At 39.6% G+C, this 18,289-nt stretch overlaps 1 protein-coding gene across 5 annotated transcripts in view; it reads right to left on the bottom strand.

The window, feature by feature from the left end:
* Positions 1 to 18,289, bottom strand: part of ZCWPW2 (zinc finger CW-type and PWWP domain containing 2) — a 146,425-nt gene that overhangs the window by 97,164 nt on the left and 30,972 nt on the right. For 2 of the 5 annotated variants that reach the window (XM_069561213.1, XM_069561215.1), the window contains exon 2: positions 3,227 to 3,352. The exons of the other annotated variants lie outside the window; for them this stretch is intronic. The gene's annotated coding sequence lies outside the window, so the exon portion shown is untranslated. The remainder of the gene's footprint in view (positions 1 to 3,226; positions 3,353 to 18,289) is intronic. 5 annotated transcript variants of the gene reach the window in all.

Here is an 18,289-nt window from a genome sequence, read left to right as displayed (position 1 = left end):
GGGGGTCGTGAGGTGGAGAGTGAGGTAAGAGGCAGATTCAGCCCTTCTCCTGGAGGCCTCCAGCTCACCTAGCCTTGGGCCAGCAGGTGAGGTGGAGTGCCCAGGGAAGAGACTGGGGACTACATCCTGCAGGGCTCCAGCGCCCTCACTAAGGCCCCCCACTAGCCTTGCCCCAGTCCTTGAGGCAGCAGTGAACCGCTCTCCCTTCCTGTCTCTGCGACTTCCTGCCTGGGTCATACTCTCCGAGACCCAGTCTTCCCCATTTGGGTGGCATGAGGAGATTAGAGACCAGCTGAGTTGGGCACCTGGCTCCCTCAGCAATGGCAGCTTGGCAGGATGTGGGGACCTGGCCCTACAGGAGCTGCCAATTGCGATCCACCTTCTCTTAGCCAGGATTGGGACCTTGGAGGATGAAAGTTGTACCTTAAGACCCTGCCCTTTTTTGTCAGGACCGAGAATAAAAGTTGTCTGGTAGAGACTCACAAGAATACCATTACCTGACTGTTACCTCACCATGACCTGATCTCAACAGCAAAGGATTTGACACCAAAAAGTTTGCAACAACAAACCATGCCCCTCCCCCACCTTTTGCTTTTAAAGGGGTTTGCTGAAAGTTTTCAGTAACTTTGGGGTTCTTAGGGCATGAGCCACCCATCTCTTTGTATAAATCTGTAATAAATCTTTCTCTGTTCCAAACTCTAATGTTTTAGTATTGATGGGCCTCACTGTGTATCAGGCACACGGACTTGAGATTTGGTAACAGTAGGAGGAGATAACACTGGTCACTGGGTAAAGGCCTACCAATCCCAAGCTCAAATATGAAGAGCGATGAGGGAGACTCATAAGTCTAAAGCAGGTATTGGGACAACTAAGCCAAGGGTAAGGAGTTGGGGAACAGTTCTACAAACAGTGAGATAATCCATTACAAGTTCATTCAAGAACCTTCGATTTATTATTTAATAAGGAAAATAGGATTTCTTAGTATTTAATATCAAATTGATACTAGAACCCTCACTCAGACCATATAAAAGCAGGTCATATGTTCTAAATGGGATGTGAGGCCTCCTGCTGGAAAGATGGGAGGTACCACATGTAAAGTATCTGGTGCCCTTCAGTGATCCATTTACTTTTACCATACTGCAGTTATTTTTAACTAGCTAAACAGATCTACAGGCTGTATCATCTAGATTATTCCTCACAGAGTGAAGTCACTTTAAAATATTCGTACAAAGAGCGAGCATATTGAAGAGAATACTAGTAACAAATAACGAAAGTTAAGAGGTATAAAAGAAAGCAGAGAATGATATTACTATCACTCAATTGCCTCGGATTCTGTCCATCCTAGAACCACTGGAAAAAGCACTCTAAGTTCACTACACTGCATCAGTGGAAAGCTTAGGAAAATCCATTATGATAGCCTATTATAAAATGTTAAGGGGATTAAAAGATTACTTTTAAATGGTAGATAAAGTTTTCAGATTTTCTTAGGAAGTCAGTGCATAATACTGAGAAGATAAATTAATACCAAGAAAATGTCATTATTATTTAAGTAGTGATACTCATTTTCAATTGTGTCAAACTTAAACCTCTTGGTATTTTAGATTTGATAGTTTATCCAGGCTAATAGAATGTATAATACAGGTTATGAAATACTCTTTTCAAACCAGATTTTCATTATTTCTGTTACCTTTTCTCCAGCATTTGGTTGGTTTTCAAAATTATTGCCACATCAGCTATATTTAACTAGTTAAAACACATATACAGATTGTATTATCCAGAATTTTCCTCACAAAGTGAAGTTACTTTAAAATATTTCTACAGGGCTTTCCTAGTGATCCAGTGGTTGAGAATCACCTTGCAATGACACCAGTTTGATCCCTGGTCTGGGAAGATCCCACATGTTGCAGGGCAACTAAGCCCTTGGGCCACAACTACTAAACCTGTGCTCTGGAGCCTGAAAGCTGCAACAACTTAGATCACATGCAGCAACTACTGGAGCCCCGTGCCCTACAGCCCATGCTCTGCAACAACAGAAGCCACTGCAATGAGAAGCCTGCACACAGCAACTAGAGAGTAGCCCCCACTGTCTGAAACTATAGAAAGCCCACGCGAAGCAATGAAGACCCAGCTCAGCCAAAAGTAAATAAATAAATGAATACTAAAATATGTTTCTACAAAGAAACAGCATATTGAAGAGAATACTAAAAATACAAATAAAGTATTTAGGCTGATGCAAAAGTAATCTGCAGTTTTGGATTGCTGAATTTTGCTGTTTGATACTGGAATATATTCTTAAATAAATGTGATTACATTATACATCACTTTAATGCTCATTTATTGCTTTTTTTTGATAATGACTTATTACTTGATGTTTATTTTATGTTCATTTTAGACTAAGGAAACGATGTTAGACAAAAAGCAAATTCGAGTGATTTTCTTACTGAGTTCAAAATGGGTCATAAACAATATGTTACAGAGACAATTTGCAACATCAACAACACACCTGGCCTAGGAACTGCTAACAAACATACTCTGCAGTGGTGATTCGAGAAGTTTTGCAGAGCAAATGAGAGCCGTGAAGATGAAAGAGTGCAGTGGCTGGCCACTGGAAGCTGACAATGACCAGTTGAGAGGATCATCAAAATTGATCCTCTTACAACTATATGAGAAGTTGCCAAAGAACTCAGCATCAACCATTCTATGGTCATTCAGCATTTGAAGCAAATTGGAAAGGTGAAAAAGCTTGATAAGTGGGTGTCTCGTGAGCTGATGATAAAGAAAACTCGTCATTTTGAAGTGTCATCTTCTTTTACTCCACGTAGCAACAATGAACCATTTCTTGATTGGATTGTGACGAGTAATGAAAAGTGGATTTTATATGAAAATCAGCAATGATTAGCTCAGTGGCTGGACCAAGAAGCAGCTCCAAAGCACTTTTCAAAGCCAAACTTGCACCAAAACAAAGGTCATGGTCACTGTTTGGCAATCTGCCGATTTGATCCACTATAGCTTTCTTAATCCAGGCAAAACCATTACATCTGGGAAGTATGCTCAGCAAACTGGTGAAATGCATCAAAAACTGCAATGATTGCAGCTGGCATTGGTGGATAGAATGGGCCCAATTTTTGTGCATGACAACACCCAGTCACACATAGCACGACCAACACTTCAAAAGTTGAACAAGTTGGGCTACAAAGTTTTGCCTCATCTGTCATGTTCACCTCACCTCTCACCAAGCGACTACCACTTCTTCAAGCATCTTGACATTTTGCAGGGAAAATGTTCCATAATCAGCAGGAGGCAGAAAATGCTTTCCAAGAGTTCATGGAATACCAAAGCATGGATTTTTATGCTACAAGAATAAGCAAACATTTCTTGTTGGCAAAACCGTGTTGAATGTAATGGTTCCTATTTTGATGAATTAAGATGTGTTTGAGCCTAGTTTTAATGATTTAAAATTCATGTTTCAATACCACATTACTTTTTCACCAACCTAATAAAGAATATAAAAGAAAGTAGAACATGATTACTATGTGCACAAAGGGTACAAATGAAGAGGAGAAAGAAACTGTGGTGAGAGTGCTGGAGTCTGCGGGATGCCCTATAAAGTCATAGAGACAGGCGTCCACACTTCAGTTTAAAGAGATGATGACAGATGCAGAGCTGTGCTGAGTATACTTGCCTTACTCAACTTCTGTTTTCAACTTTTTATTTCATAACTTAGCTAATATACTATGCTAGATAATTCAAAAGAAAATTTTAAAATTATATTTTGGAAAATAGAAAACATTGAATGTCTATTCAAAATTAGGCAGTAATGTCCTGGCTATTATAAACAGTGCTGCAATGAACACTGGGGTACAGCAGATGAATGGAGTATTACTCAGCCATTAAAAAGAATACAGTTGAATCAGTTCTAATGAGATGGATGAAACTGGAGCTGATTATACAGAGTGAAGTAAGCCAGAAAGAAAAACACCAATACAGTATACTAACACATATATACAGAATTTAGAAAGATGGTAATGATAACCATGCGAGACAGCAAAAGAGACACAGATGTATAGAACGGACTTTTGGACTCTGAGGGAGAGGGAGAGGGTGGGATGATTTGGGAGAATGGCATTGAAACATGTATACTATCATGTAAGAAATGAATCGCCAGTCTATGTTCAATACAGGATACAGGACGCTTGGGGCTGGTGCACGGGGATGATTCAGAGAGATGATATGGGGTGGGAGGTGGGAGGGGAGTTCAGGATTGGGAACTCATGTACACCCATGGTGGATTCATGTCAATGTATGGCAAAACCAATACAGTATTGTAAAGTAAAATAAAGTAAAAATAAAAATTAAAATAAAATAATAGTTGAGTAAAAAAAAATTAGGCAGTCATGTTTGGGCTATTAGTTTATTCATTCATTCATTTAATGCAATAGTTATGAATGGTTACAGACACTCAATTTTCAGTCAGACAACTCTACCACTTTTTAATTTTCAAATTAGTTAACCACGGCTCTAGGGATAACAAGAGTACTATCACTCTGGAACCTCTTTTATAAGGATACTAATCCCCATTCATAAAGGCTCTGTCTTTATGATTTAATCACCACCCACTGCATCTACCTTCTAATAACATCACGTTGAGGATTAGGTTTCAATATGAATTTGAAGTGACACAAATATTCAGTCTATAGCATCCCATCTCTGGCCCCAAAATTCACATTCCTCTCCCATGAAAAATACATTTATTCCATTCCCAGAAGTTTTAACTGCTTCCAGCATCAACCCAAAAAATCTGAAGTCCGAAGTCTCATCTAAATATCACCTAAATCAGACATGGGTGAGACTGAATGCAGGATTCATCTTGAGGCAAATTTCTCTCCATCTGTGAACCTGTGAAATTAAATGTGTCCTCTGCTTCCAAAATACAGTAGTGGGCCAGGCACAGGACAGACATTCCCTTTCCAAAGGGAGAGATAAGAAAGAAAGGAATGAAAGGTTCCGAGCAAGCCTGAACATTAACTCTGGAGAATAACATTTGGCTCTATGCTCTCCCCCAGGCACACCGGGACTATGGACCCCTTCCAGACCTACTAGGGCAGGTAACCGCATAGTTTCGCCAGGTAGGGGTTGGGCCCTATAGGATATAGCTGGTCTTGTCCCCATATGGCTTTGAAGGCAGCCCACACAGTAGCTCTCACAGGTTAAGAGTCAAGTGCCTGTGGCTCAGCTGGGCTTTACTGGTCAGCTTCATGATGGTGGCCCTGGCCCACAGCTCCACAGTGCAACGGAGATAAAGGAACTTATTATTTTACTTAGTTAAACGAGGCTAAGCTGTACCTGCAAAGACTTGCTTAGATATTTCCTCAGCTACATATTCACTTTCATTACTCACAAATTCTACCTTTCGTGAAACACTACATATGAACACAAATCAGCCAAGTTTTTGCCACTGTATCACAAGGACGATCTTTTCTCCATTGCACAATAACATGCTCCTCATTTCCATCTGAGACCTCATCAGAATGCCCCCTTTACTGTCCACGTTTCTACCAAAATTCTGTTCAAAATTACTTGGATATTCTCCAAGAAGACTGAAGCTTTCTCTACAGTTCTCACCTTTTCTTTCTGGGCTCACATCACAGTTGCCCTTAACAATCCATTCATTTCTGGCAATGCAGACATTTTCTCTCTGGAGGAGGGCACGGCAACTCACTCCAGTATTCTTGCCTAGAGAATTCCATGGACAAAGGAGGCTGGTGGATTATGATCATAGGGTCACGAAGAGTCAGACATGACTGAAGCGACTTAGCACAGCACAGGCTTTTTCTAGAATGAATCTCAAAACTCTACCAGCCTCTACCTTTTACCCAATTTCAAAGCCATTTCCACATTTTTAGGTATTTATTACAGCAGTACCCTTTTCTCAGTACCATTTCTGTCTTTGTTTGGACTGCTGTAACAAAATTACCAGACCGGGTGACTTATAAACAGAAATTTATTTCTCACAGATATGGAGGCTGAGAAATCCAAGATCAAGGCACTGATATATCTGGTATCTAGAAAGCACCCACTGCTGGTTCATAAATGGCTGCCTTCTATTGTAACCTCATTTCGAGGAATGGGCAAGGTACTTTGGGGGTTCTCTTTTTACAAGTGAATTAATTCCATTCATGAGAGCTCTGCCTTCACTATATTATCACCTCCCCAATACCATGCTAACACTTCCTGTTATCGTCATGTTTTGGAGGGGGGGACACAACCATTCAGTCTATAGCAATAATCAGTCAAACATTTTTTTAAATGTTTTGAAAGCAAGGGGAAGGATCTTAGCGGTAAGGGAAGACAGTGGCACATAATCTTAGACATCTATTTGGATATATGGATGAAAAGTGGAGTTAATAACCAAGTTCAGTTCAGTTCAGTCACTCAGTCGTGTCTGACTCTTTGCGACCCCATGAATCACAGCAAGACAGGCCTCCCTGTCCATCACTAACTCCCAGAGTTCACTCAGACTCGCGTCCGTCGAGTCAGCGATGCCATCCAGCCATCTCATCCTCTGTGGTCCCCTTCTTCTCCTGCCCCCAATCCCTCCCAGCATCAGAGTCTTTTCCAATGAATCAACTCTTCTCATGAGGTGGCCAAAGTACTGGAGTTTCAGCTGTAGCATCATTCCTTCCAAAGAAATGCCAGGGTTGATCTCCTTCAGAATGGACTGGTTGGATCTCCTTGCAGTCCAAGGGACTCTCAAGAGTCTTCTCCAACACCACACTTCAAAAGCATCAATTCTTCGGTGCTCAGCCTTCCTCACAGTCCAACTCTCACATCCATGCATGACCACAGGAAAAACCATAGCCTTGACTAGACAGACCTTTGTTGGCAAAGTAATGTCTCTGCTTTTCAATATGCTATCAAGGCTGGTCATTAAATAAGTGTTAGTGTGTTTTGTTTCCCCCTTTCTAATCTTACGGCTACAAACACAGCTCAGTTCCTCACCAATTCATTTAGAGTGCTCTAAATAGCCTACATTGGCATTCCAATCTCAAAGAAAGGCAATGCCAAAGAATGCTCAAACTACCACACAACTGCACTCATCTCACATGCTAGTAAAGTAATGCTCAAAATTCTCCAAGCCAAGTTTCAGCAATATGTGAACCATGAACTTCCAGATGTTCAAGCTGGTTTTAGAAAAGGCAGAGGAACCAGAGATCAAATTGCCAACATCCACTGGATCGAAAAAGCAGGAGAGTTCCAAAAAACATCTATTTCTGCTTTATTGACTATGACAAAGCCTTTTGACTGTGTGGATCACAATAAACTGTGCAAAATTCTGAAAGAGATGGGAATACCAGACCACCTGACCTGCCTCTTGACAAACCTGTATGTAGGTCAGAAAGCAAGTTAGAACTGGACATGGAACAACAGACTGGTTCCAAATAGGAAAAGGAATATGTCAAGGCTGTGTATTGTCACCCTGCTTATTTAACTTCTATGCACAGTGCATCATGAGAAACACTGGGCTGGAAGAAGCCCAAGATGAAATCAAGATTGCTGGGAGAAATATCAATAACCTCAGATATGCAGATGACACCACCTTATGGCAGAAAGTGAAGAGGAAATAAAAGCCTCTTGATGAAAGTGAAAGAGGAGAGTGAAAGAGTTGGCTTAAACTTTCTCAACATTCAGAAAACTAAGACCATGGCATCCGATCCCATCACTTCATGGCAAATAGATGGGGAAACAGTGGAAACTGTGGCAGACTTTATTTTGGGGGTTCCAAAATCACTGCAGATGGTGATTGCAGCCATGAAATTAAAAGACACTTACTCCTTGGAAGGAAAGTTATGACCAACCTAGATAGCATATTCAAAAGCAGAAGCATTACTTTGCCAACAAAGTCCATATAGTCAAGGCTATGGTTTTTCCAGTGGTCATGTACGGATGTGAGAGTTGGACTGTGTAGAAAACTGAGAGCCGCAGAATTGATGCTTCTGAACTGTGGTGTTGGAGAAGACCCTTGAGAGTCTCTTGGACTGCAAGGAGATCCAACCAGTCCATCCTAAAGGAGATCAGTCCTGGGTGTTCACTGGAAGGAATGATGCTAAAGCTGAAACTCCAGTACTTTGGCCACCTCATGCGAAGAGTTGACTCCCTGGAAAAGACTCTGAAGCTGGGAGGGATTGGGGGCAGGAGGAGAGGGGGACGACAGAGGATGAGTAGGCTGGATGGCATCACCGACTTGATGGACATGAGTTTGGGTAAACTCTGGGAGTTGGTGATAGACAGGGAGGCCTGGTGTGCTGCGATTCATGGGGTTGCAAAGAGTCGGACACGACTGAGTGACTGAACTGAACTGAAATAGCCTACTAACCAATTTGTCTACTCTCTCTTTCCCCATATTAATTATTTCAACTCATCAATAAGAGATTAATCTTAGAAACTCACAATAATTGGTACTTTTGCCAGAAGATGTATAGTTTGCTACTGCTAACAGTTGGAAATAATGTCCCCACTTTTAATTTTCCACAATGTAACTCTATAGTGAAATACTTAAGATTATGAATTTTATTACCAGTCAGACTTAGACTAAGATATAAAAACATCAATTTAATAGCTGTATGACCTTCAGTGAATCATTTCATATCTTTTCATCCGGAAAGTGGGAATAATACTAGCAGTACCTCATAAAGTATTCAGAAAGTTCTATAAAATGATGCATGCAGGGTATGTGGCAAGAAGTACAGCATGCAGGTGTTCATTAAATGGTAGCTAGCAAGCATCACTATTCATCCTTCCAAACAATATCAATTTACATTATGTTATTCCCCCAAAATATCCAATGTATTCTCTTTATCTTTGCTCATGTATCCTCCTTACTGTAGAATAACCTGTAAATTGCCTACTTTCAAGACCCACCTCAAACACCATGCCTTTCAAGAAGTCGTCTTGGAAGTCCTCAACCAGTTGCAATTTCTCCTGCTTGACATTCACATCCTCTTAACTTCTGGTTTTACAATATTGTGTGACATATTACAATGATGTTTACTACCTAATTCCCACCACTTGATTGTATCCTCTCCAAGGACAGGGATATTATTTTGAATCTTCAGTAAAAAATGATTTGATATTGGAAACATTGTTTTCTGTCTGTTGATCCCCCAATATTCAAATAATATTTTGCATGCAGGAAGCATTCATATAACTTCCCTAATTTTTCTCTATTTCTTCTCTGTATTTGTGGAGCATCTGGAACGAGTTAAATATATTAACAGATGAGAAAGGGGCTAGTGAGTAATTTTTTATCTATCACAATACACCACAACGTATTACTAGTTATATAGAATTTAATAAGACCACCAAGGTCTGTACAACCCTGCCAAACTGTTCTAAATAACTTAATATAGTACAATTATTATAGATATTTGTAGGATTAAAGTGAAACTCATGAGCTAAATAAATAACATGGATTTTACACAAATTCTCCAAAGATTTCTACATTCCATGAACGTTACTTTAGTGTTAAAGCAGAGTCTGAAAAAAATTAGAAAACAAGATCAATTTTTTTTTGAACTGAAATATTACACAGTTTCATTGTTCAACAGAACAAAGGTCTTAGATATGGAGTATAGCCAATATGAATTCTTATGAAGCATCAGTTTTTATTACAATGTATATGTATTTTATGACTGATGTATCCCAGATGGTAAAATTACAACATATCCAAGGAGTTCTGAATAATCTCAGAATTTAATGAGACAGTGTGAATAAATACATACAGAATAGGAATGAAGACAAATGGCTACTTATAATAGAAATTGCTTTTATTGTTTGTATGTGACTGAGAAAAATGATTGCTCCTCCAAACAAAAAAGTTGTCATTATTATTTTGCTCTCCAACACTGTTGTTATAGAAAGCACATACATTTTAAATACAGACTAACCCAGATGATGCAACTCTTCTGAGTTTGAGCAAATAACTACCTACACCACTATCTTTACACTTGGGGTATTTCAACATTATAATTTCAATTTTCGTCATGTCCATTTCTAGATGATACCTCCTCTTTTGATCAGTTAACGGCTGCAATGGGTTTCGTTGCTTCATGGGGGATTTCTTTAGTTGTGGTGAGCGGGGCTACTCTTGGCTGCGGTGCAGATTTTTCGCTGTGGTAGCATCTCGTTGCTGAGCACAAGCTCTAGGCACTTGGGCTTCAGGAGTTGCAGCTTGTGGGCTCATCAGTGTGGCATACAGGCTCTAGGGTGTGAGGGCTTCTGTAGTTGTGGTGCACGGGCTTAGTTGCTTTGCATCATGTGGAATCTTCCCAGATAAGAGACCAAACCCGTTTCCCCTGCATTGGGAGGGTGACTCTTTTCCATTGTACTACCAGGGAAGTCCTGATATATCGCTTGTAAACAATGACTGTATGACTACAATACCAAATCTGCTTACTTCCAAAGAGAATTTAAAGTGAAAATAAGATAATTTTTATATTATAGATTAAAATTTCATAGTATTCAAGAGAAAGTAAAAAAAACATCAGAACTTAGGAGTCAAAAAATGCAGTTTCTATCACCATGCAACTTCCTACATTTATAATCTCAAGAGCACTCAGTGTTTTCAACTATAAGGGAAAGAAGTAGGACTGGATGATCTCTACAAAATTGTTGGGCTTTCGTACTTTTTCTTCTTTATTTTTAAAACTATGAAAGTATGACAACACATTTAGAGGAGATTTGGAAAATACAGAACAAAGTTAAACAGAGTTTCACCATATAATTATTTTTTAAGCAGATAAATTATGAATTTTTAGTTGGGAGTTTCAATATAAAACTCTCAAAAAGTAATAGAATAGACAGAAAAATAGAAGGATATAGTAGACCTTAAAAAGCATTATGAATCAATTCAACATAATTAAGATTTATATAATTTTCACACAACAGTAGGATACAAATTCTATTCAAGTTCCCACAGACTATAAACCAGGAGATACTCGAACATCAGTTCAGTTCAGTTCAGTCACTGAGTCAGTCTGACCCTTTGTGACCCCATAGACTGCAGCATTGCCAGGCTTCCCTGTCCATCACCAACTCCCAGAGCTTGCTCAAACTCATATCCATTGAGTCGGTGATGCCATCCAACTGTCTCATCCTCTGTTGTCCCCTTCTCCTCCTGCCTTCAATCTTTCCCAGCATCACGATCTTTTCAAATGAGTCAGTTCTTTGCATCAGGTGGCCCAACTACTGGAGCTTCAGCTTCAGCATCAGTCCTTCCAATGAATATTCAGGACTGATTTCCATTAGGATGGACTGGTTTGATCTCCTTGCAGTCTAAGGGACTCTCAAGAGTCTTCTCCAACACCACAGTTCAAAAGCATCAATTCTTTGGCACTCAGCTTCCTTTACAGTCCAACTCTCACATCCATACGTGACTATTGGAAAAACCATAGCTTTTATTAGATGGACCTTTGCAGGCAAAGTAATGTCTCTGCTTTATAATATGCTGTCTGGGTTGGTCACAGCGTTTCTTCTAAGGAGCAAATGTCTTTTAATTTCATGGCTGCAGTCACCATCTGCAGTGATTCTGGAGTTCAAAAAATAAAGTCTGTCACTGTTCCCATTGTTTCCTCATCTATTTGCCATGAAGTAATGGGACCAGAGGCCATGATCTTAGTTTTCTGAATGTTGAACTTTAAGCCAACTTTTTCACTCTCCTCTTTCACTTTCATCACGAGGCTCTTCAGTTTTTCTTTGCTTTCTGCCATAAGGGTGGTGTTATCTGCATATCTGAGGTTATTGATATTTCTCCCGGCAATCTTGATTCCAGCCTGTGCTTCATCCAGCCCAGCATTTTGCATGATGTACTCTGCATGTAAGTTAATAAGCAGGGTGACAATATACAACCTTGATGTACTCCTTTCCTGATTTGGAATTAGTCTGTTGTTCCATGTTTGGTTCTAACTGTTGCTTCTTGACCTGCATACAGACTTCTCAGGAGGCAGGTAAGGTGGTCTGGTATTCCCATTTCCTTAAGAATTTTCCAGTTTGTTGTGACCCACACAATCAAAGGCTTTGGCATAGTCAATAAAGCAGACATTTTTTTGGAACTCTCCTGCTTTTTTGATGATCCAACGAGTGTTGACAATTTAATTTCTGGTTCCTCTGTCTTTTTGAAATCCAGCTGAACATTTGAAGTTCACGGTTCATTTACTGTTGAAGCCTGGCTTGGAGGATTTTGAGCATTACTTCACTAGAGTGTAAGATGAGTGCAACTGTGCAGTAGTCTGAACATTCTTTGGCATTGCCTTTCTTTGGGACTGGAATGAAAACTGACCTTTTCCAATCCTGTAGCCACTGCTGAGTTTTCCAAATTTGCTGGCATATTGAGTGCAGCACTTTCACAGCATCATCTTTTAGGATTTGAAATAGCTCAACTGGAAATCCATCACCTCCACTAACCACTTGACTTTACATTCCAGGATGTCTGGTTGTAGGTGAGTGATCACACCATTGTGATTATCTGGGTCATGAAGATCATTTTTGTACAGTTCTTCTGTGTATTCTTGCCACCTCTTCTTAATATCTTCTGCTTCTGTTAGGTCCATACCATTTCTGTCCTTCATTGTGTCCATCTTTGCATGAAATGTTCCCTTGGTATCTCAATTTTCTTGAAGAGATCTCTAGTCTTTCCCATTCTATTGTCTTCCTCCATCTCTTTGCATTTATCACTGAGGAAGGCTTTCTTATCTCTCCTTGCTCTCTGGAACTCTGCATTCAGATGGGTATATCTTTCCTTTTCCCCTTTGCCTTTACCTTCTCTTCTTTTCTCAGCTATTTGTAAGGCCTCTGCAAAAACCCATTTTGGTGTTTTGCATTTCTTTTTCTTGGGGATGGCCTTGATCACTGCCTCTTGTACGACGTCACAACCCTCTGTCCATAGTTCTTCAGGTACTCTATCAGATCTAATCCCTTGAATCTATTTGTCACTTCCATTGTATAATCGTAAGGGATTTGATTTAGGTCATACCTGAATGGTCTAGTGGCTTTCCCTACTTTTTTCAAGTCCCTACTTTTTTCCCTACTTTTAAGTCTGAATCTGGCAATAAGGTGTTCATGATCTGAGCCACAGTCAGCTCCCAGTCTTGTTTTTGCTGACTGTATAGAGCTTCTCCATCTTTGGCTGCAAAGAATATAATCAATCTGATTTTGGTATTGACCATCTGGTCAATGTCCATGTTTAGAGTCTTCCTTTGTGTGTTTGGAAGAGGGTGTTTGCTATGACCAGTGCGTTCTCTTGGCAATACTCTTGTTAGCCTTTGCCTTGCTTCATTCTGTACTACAAGGCCATATTTGCCTGCTACTCCAGGTATCTCTTCATTTCCTACTTTTGCATTCCAGTCCCCTATAATGAAAAGGACATTGTTTTTTTTTGGAGGGGGGTAGGTGTTAGCTCTGGAACCTACCCAGGGACATAAAACAAGGTGCAAAAATTTCTTGGTCTAAAGGTATTGAACTCATACAAAGTCTATTCTCAGTACTGTAGAATTATATTAGAAATCAATACTAAATGATATCTGAAAATAACCCACATATTTTCAAGTGCAATGTGACATTCATCAAGAGAGATCTTTGACTTAGCCACTGAAAGCCTCAATAAAGTTAGAAGACTAGAAAAACACAGAGGGTGATTTCAGAGAAGAATGAATTTAAATGAAAAATTAATATCAGATATACTTCAAAAACCTCATGTATTTGGAAATTAAATGTTCATTTTTAAATGATGGATGTATCTAAGTCATAACAAGGAAAATTAGAAAATATTAACAACAGAATGAAAAAAAAGAGAATTTATCAGAACTTGGTGCATGAAGATAAAGCAACTAAATACAATGTATGGAAACAAATAATGGGTACTAGCATAAAATTGTGTGATATTTGAACAATATGTATACTTTAGTTAATCATACTGATCACATATTAATTTCTTATTTCTTTTTTTGCAACACAGTATTTCTTTATATTCTCAGAATTGGATTAAAAGTTTCAAGGCTCATCAAAATTTTTTAAAAATCACTAAGCTTATATGCTTTCTTGATTTTTAGCAGTAATATTAGATGTCAGAATAAATGGACCTATATCAAAGTTTTAAGTGAATATAAATGAGAAATCTAGCATTCTATTCACACTCAGTCGAACAAGTGGAATCAAAATGTCACAAATTTTTTATCTAGGCAAAAATTCATACATTTTCTAAAATGTGTATATTATACATACTATACATATATATAACACATGCTGCTGCTGCTGCTGCTGCTAAGTCGCTTCAGTCGTGTCCGACTCTGTGTGACCCCATAGACGGCAGCCCACTAGGCTCCCCCGTCCCTGGGACTCTCCAGGCAAGAACACTGGAGTGGGTTGCCATTTCCTTCTCCAATGCATGAAAGTGAAAAGTGACAGTGAAGTCACTCAGTCGTGTCTGACTCTTAGCGACCCCGTATGCATATAAAAGCTTTTCTACTACACTTGATAAAGGCTTGAGAAAGAACAACAAAAAAAGAGACAGAGAAATTAGAAAACATAAACTAAATGAAATGGGAGCACTGACCATGAATAGAAAAAGTAAAGCAAACTGGATAAAGCTGAAAGATCATCATACAGCCCAGCTGTTTTTAAACATGGCTGCTCTTAAGGATCATATTTGAAGCTTTGGAGAGAGAAAACAATATCTGGGCATTTTTATTTTTCAAAAAGTTCCAAGATAATTCTAACATGCATCTGGATTTTGAGAAGTGATTACAAGTTTTTCCAGTAAATGGTAATTTTTGTGATATTCCATTATTTTCTGTTAACCAATCATGATACATGGTATCAAATGAATAGTAATTACATTATCACAACAGTAAAATATGTTGTCAGTTTTAACAAGCAACAGCCGGTCCAAAAAACAAGATAATTACAATTATAAGCCGTAACGGGAACAGGATTAATCTAACATAAAATAATCATATATAATGAGGGGTAGAATGACATGGTAAGTAGAAGTGATGTGGTAACATACATGCACATGTTTTCATCCACTTAGCCAGGCTATGTCTTTTGGCTGATGGATTTAATCCTTTTACATTTAAGACAAATATCAATATGTATGATTCTATTACCATCTTCTTAATCATTTTGGGTTTATTTTCTATAAATCTTTCCCTTCTCTCTGTTTCCTGCCTAGAGAAGTTCCTTTAGCATTAGTTGTAAAGGTGGTTTGGTGGTGCTGAATTCTCTTAACTTTAGCTTGTCTGGAAAGCTTTTGATTTCTGTCAAATCTGAATGAGAGTCTTGCTGGGTAGGGTATTCCTGGTTGTAGGTTCTTCCCTTTCATCACTTTGAATATATCGTGCCATTCCCTTATGGCTTGTAGAGTTTCTGTTAAGAAATCAGTTGATAACCTGATAGGAGTTCCCTTGTGTTTTTCCCTTGCTGCTTTTAACATTTTATCTTTGTCAGTTGGTTTACTGTGTGTGTTGGTGTGTTCCTCCTTGAGTTTATCCTGCCTGGGGCTCGCTGTGCTTCCTGGACTTGGTTAACTATTTCCTTTCCTAATTTAGGGAAGTTTTCAGCTACTATCTCTTCAAATACTTTCTTGGGTCCTTTCTCTCTCTTCTCCTTCTGGGACCCATATAATGTGAATGTCAGTGCATTTAATGTCCCAGAGGTCTCTTAGGCTGTCTTCATTTTTTTTTCATTCTTTTTTCAGTATTCTGTTTTGTGGCAATGATTTCCTCCATCCTATCTTCCAAGTCACTCATCCATTCTTCCACCTCAGTTATTCTATTGATTCCTTCTAGTGAAATGTTCATCTCTGTTCTTTTGCTCTTCTAGGTCTTTAGCAAACGTTTCTTGCATCTTTTCCATTCTTCTGAGATCCTGGATCATCTTCACTATCATTATTTTGCATTCTTTTTCTAGAAAGTTGTTTATCTCCACTTCTGGCTGTTCGTTTTGAATAACTTTCTGTGATGTGGTTTTCATTCTAGCAGCTGTGGAATCATGGTTCTTCTTGCTTCTTCTGTCTGCCCTCTGGTGGAGGAGGCATGAGGCCTGTATAAGTTTTCTGATGGAGGGGACCTCTGGTTGAAAACCTAGGTCTTGCTCTAGTGGGCAGGGCCTTGCTCAGTAAAGTTTTAATTTGGTTATCTGCTGATGGATGGGGCTTCCCTTCCTCCCTGTTAGTTGTCTGGCCTGAGGGAACACAGCCCTGGAGTCTACACGTTCTATGGTTGGACTAATGGCAACCTCCAAGACAGCTTATGCTAAGGGGCACCTCCCAGACTGCTGCTGCCAGTGACTCCATCCCTGCGGCAAGCCATTGCCAACCCACACCTCCACAGGAGACCCTCCAACACTAGCAGGTAGGTCTGGTTCAGTTTATGGTGGGGTCAGTGCTCCTTTCTCCTGTGTCCTGGTGTGCACAAGATTTTATTTGTGCTCTCTAAGAGTAAAGTCTCTGCTTTCCCCAGTTCTGTGGAAGTCCTGTAATTAAATGCCGCTAGTCTTCAGAGTCACATTCCCTGGGGATTCCTAACCTCTCTTTGTTGGATCCCCAAGCTTGGAAGTCTGATGCGAGGCTCAGAACCTTTACAACAGGGGGAGAACTTCTTTAGTCTTATTGTTCTCCAGTTTGTGGGTTGCCCATCAGTGGGTATGAAAATGAAACTGAAGTCGCTCAGTCGTGTCCAGCTCTTAGCAACCCCATGGACCGTAGCCTGCCAGGCTCCTGTGTCCATGGGATTCTCTGGGCAAGAATACTGGAGTGGGTAACCATTTGTTCCCTTCTCCAGGGGATCTTCCTGATCCAGAGATCAAACCCAGGTTTCCCGTGCTGCAAGCAGATACCTTACCATCTGAGCCACCAGGAAATCCCAGCGGGTATGGGGTCTGACTCTATCGTGATTTCACCCTTCCTGTCCTGCTGCAGCTTCTCCGTTTTCTCTGGACATGGGGTTTCTCTTTTTGGCGGTTCCAGCATCCACCCGCCCACGGCTGGTCAACAGCTAGCTGCGACTTTGGTGCTCCTGCAGGAGAAGATGAGCACACATGCCTCTGCTCCTCTGCTGTGGACCAGTCTCCCTTATTTCTTAATTGAGCCGTTCTGGCTGTTATTCCTCAAAAGTCTTCTATTCCCCCTTGATGAATTACCAGCTCCTCTCCTGTATTTAACCATACATCAGAGTCAAATTTCAGCAGACCCCCTTTCATCATATCTGTGTTCAATCTTGTCAGCTCTGAAGACTTGCTAAACTTTATAAGTTTTGCAGTATGTGTTGGCTTTCAGTGTTTATTCTGTCTCCAGTTCACACACAATCTCCTTTGATTTGGCAATCATATTAGTCTAAAAGCTGTATTTCTTGCCCAATTTTTTTTTTGAGAGAACAGAAAAGTTTTATTAAAATAACAATAAGCAAACAATTCATCTGCATGGGGCAGCTGTTAGTTTCACAGGAAAAGGAGAGAACTGGTTATTCAGCAAACTGGTTGTTGTTGGTCAGAGATTTCCTACAGATACATCTGAATACACCAAGCATTATTCTCTTATCTGTTGAATTTTTTTTTTTTGCCCAATTTTAACATCCAACATTCTTTATCACCTTCAATCCCCGTCTGGAGCCTAATGATAGAAGTCTGATACCTTCTATCATCTTTCATGAGAGATGCTTTGATCACTGTCTTCAAGACAATTAAATATACCAGATATGAATTCTCTTTGGCAAATGTTCAGAGTGTTTCACTGTCCTTCCCCCCTAAGCAGCCCAATACAATTCCAATGTTATCAGCTCTGAAGTCAGGCAGTCTAAGAGGAGCGCACATAGTTGTATAACTGGGAAAGACATTTAACCTCATAATTTTATCTGTAAAATTATATTCTATGAGAGGTTGTAAAGATAAAGTAAAAATAAGTATATGTAATAAAGATCAGTTATAGTAATAAAAGTACTTTTGTGGCAGGGACAGTCAAGTCTGGAAGTTCCCCCAACACTTCCAGAATTGTAAACTTTTTCTTTTTTATTCTTAGGAAAATTCCATGAAGAAAATCCAAAATATAGATAAGGAAGGTGAGGACTATAGTAACAAAAAGAGATAGGATTTTACTGGGATGAATCTGAAGACACTGTGTATCAGTCTACAAAGCTTAAAACTACGTAAGTCTACAATTCTAACACTGTAGAATTATTTGAAATGCTCACATACTACTGACAAAAATATAAACCGGTAGAAACCTTGGGAAGGAAATTTTGAA

This window comes from Ovis canadensis, chromosome 19, assembly GCF_042477335.2.
Source record: "Ovis canadensis isolate MfBH-ARS-UI-01 breed Bighorn chromosome 19, ARS-UI_OviCan_v2, whole genome shotgun sequence".
NCBI classification, from domain to species: domain Eukaryota; kingdom Metazoa; phylum Chordata; class Mammalia; order Artiodactyla; family Bovidae; genus Ovis; species Ovis canadensis.
This window is presented reverse-complemented; position numbering and strand designations above follow the sequence as displayed.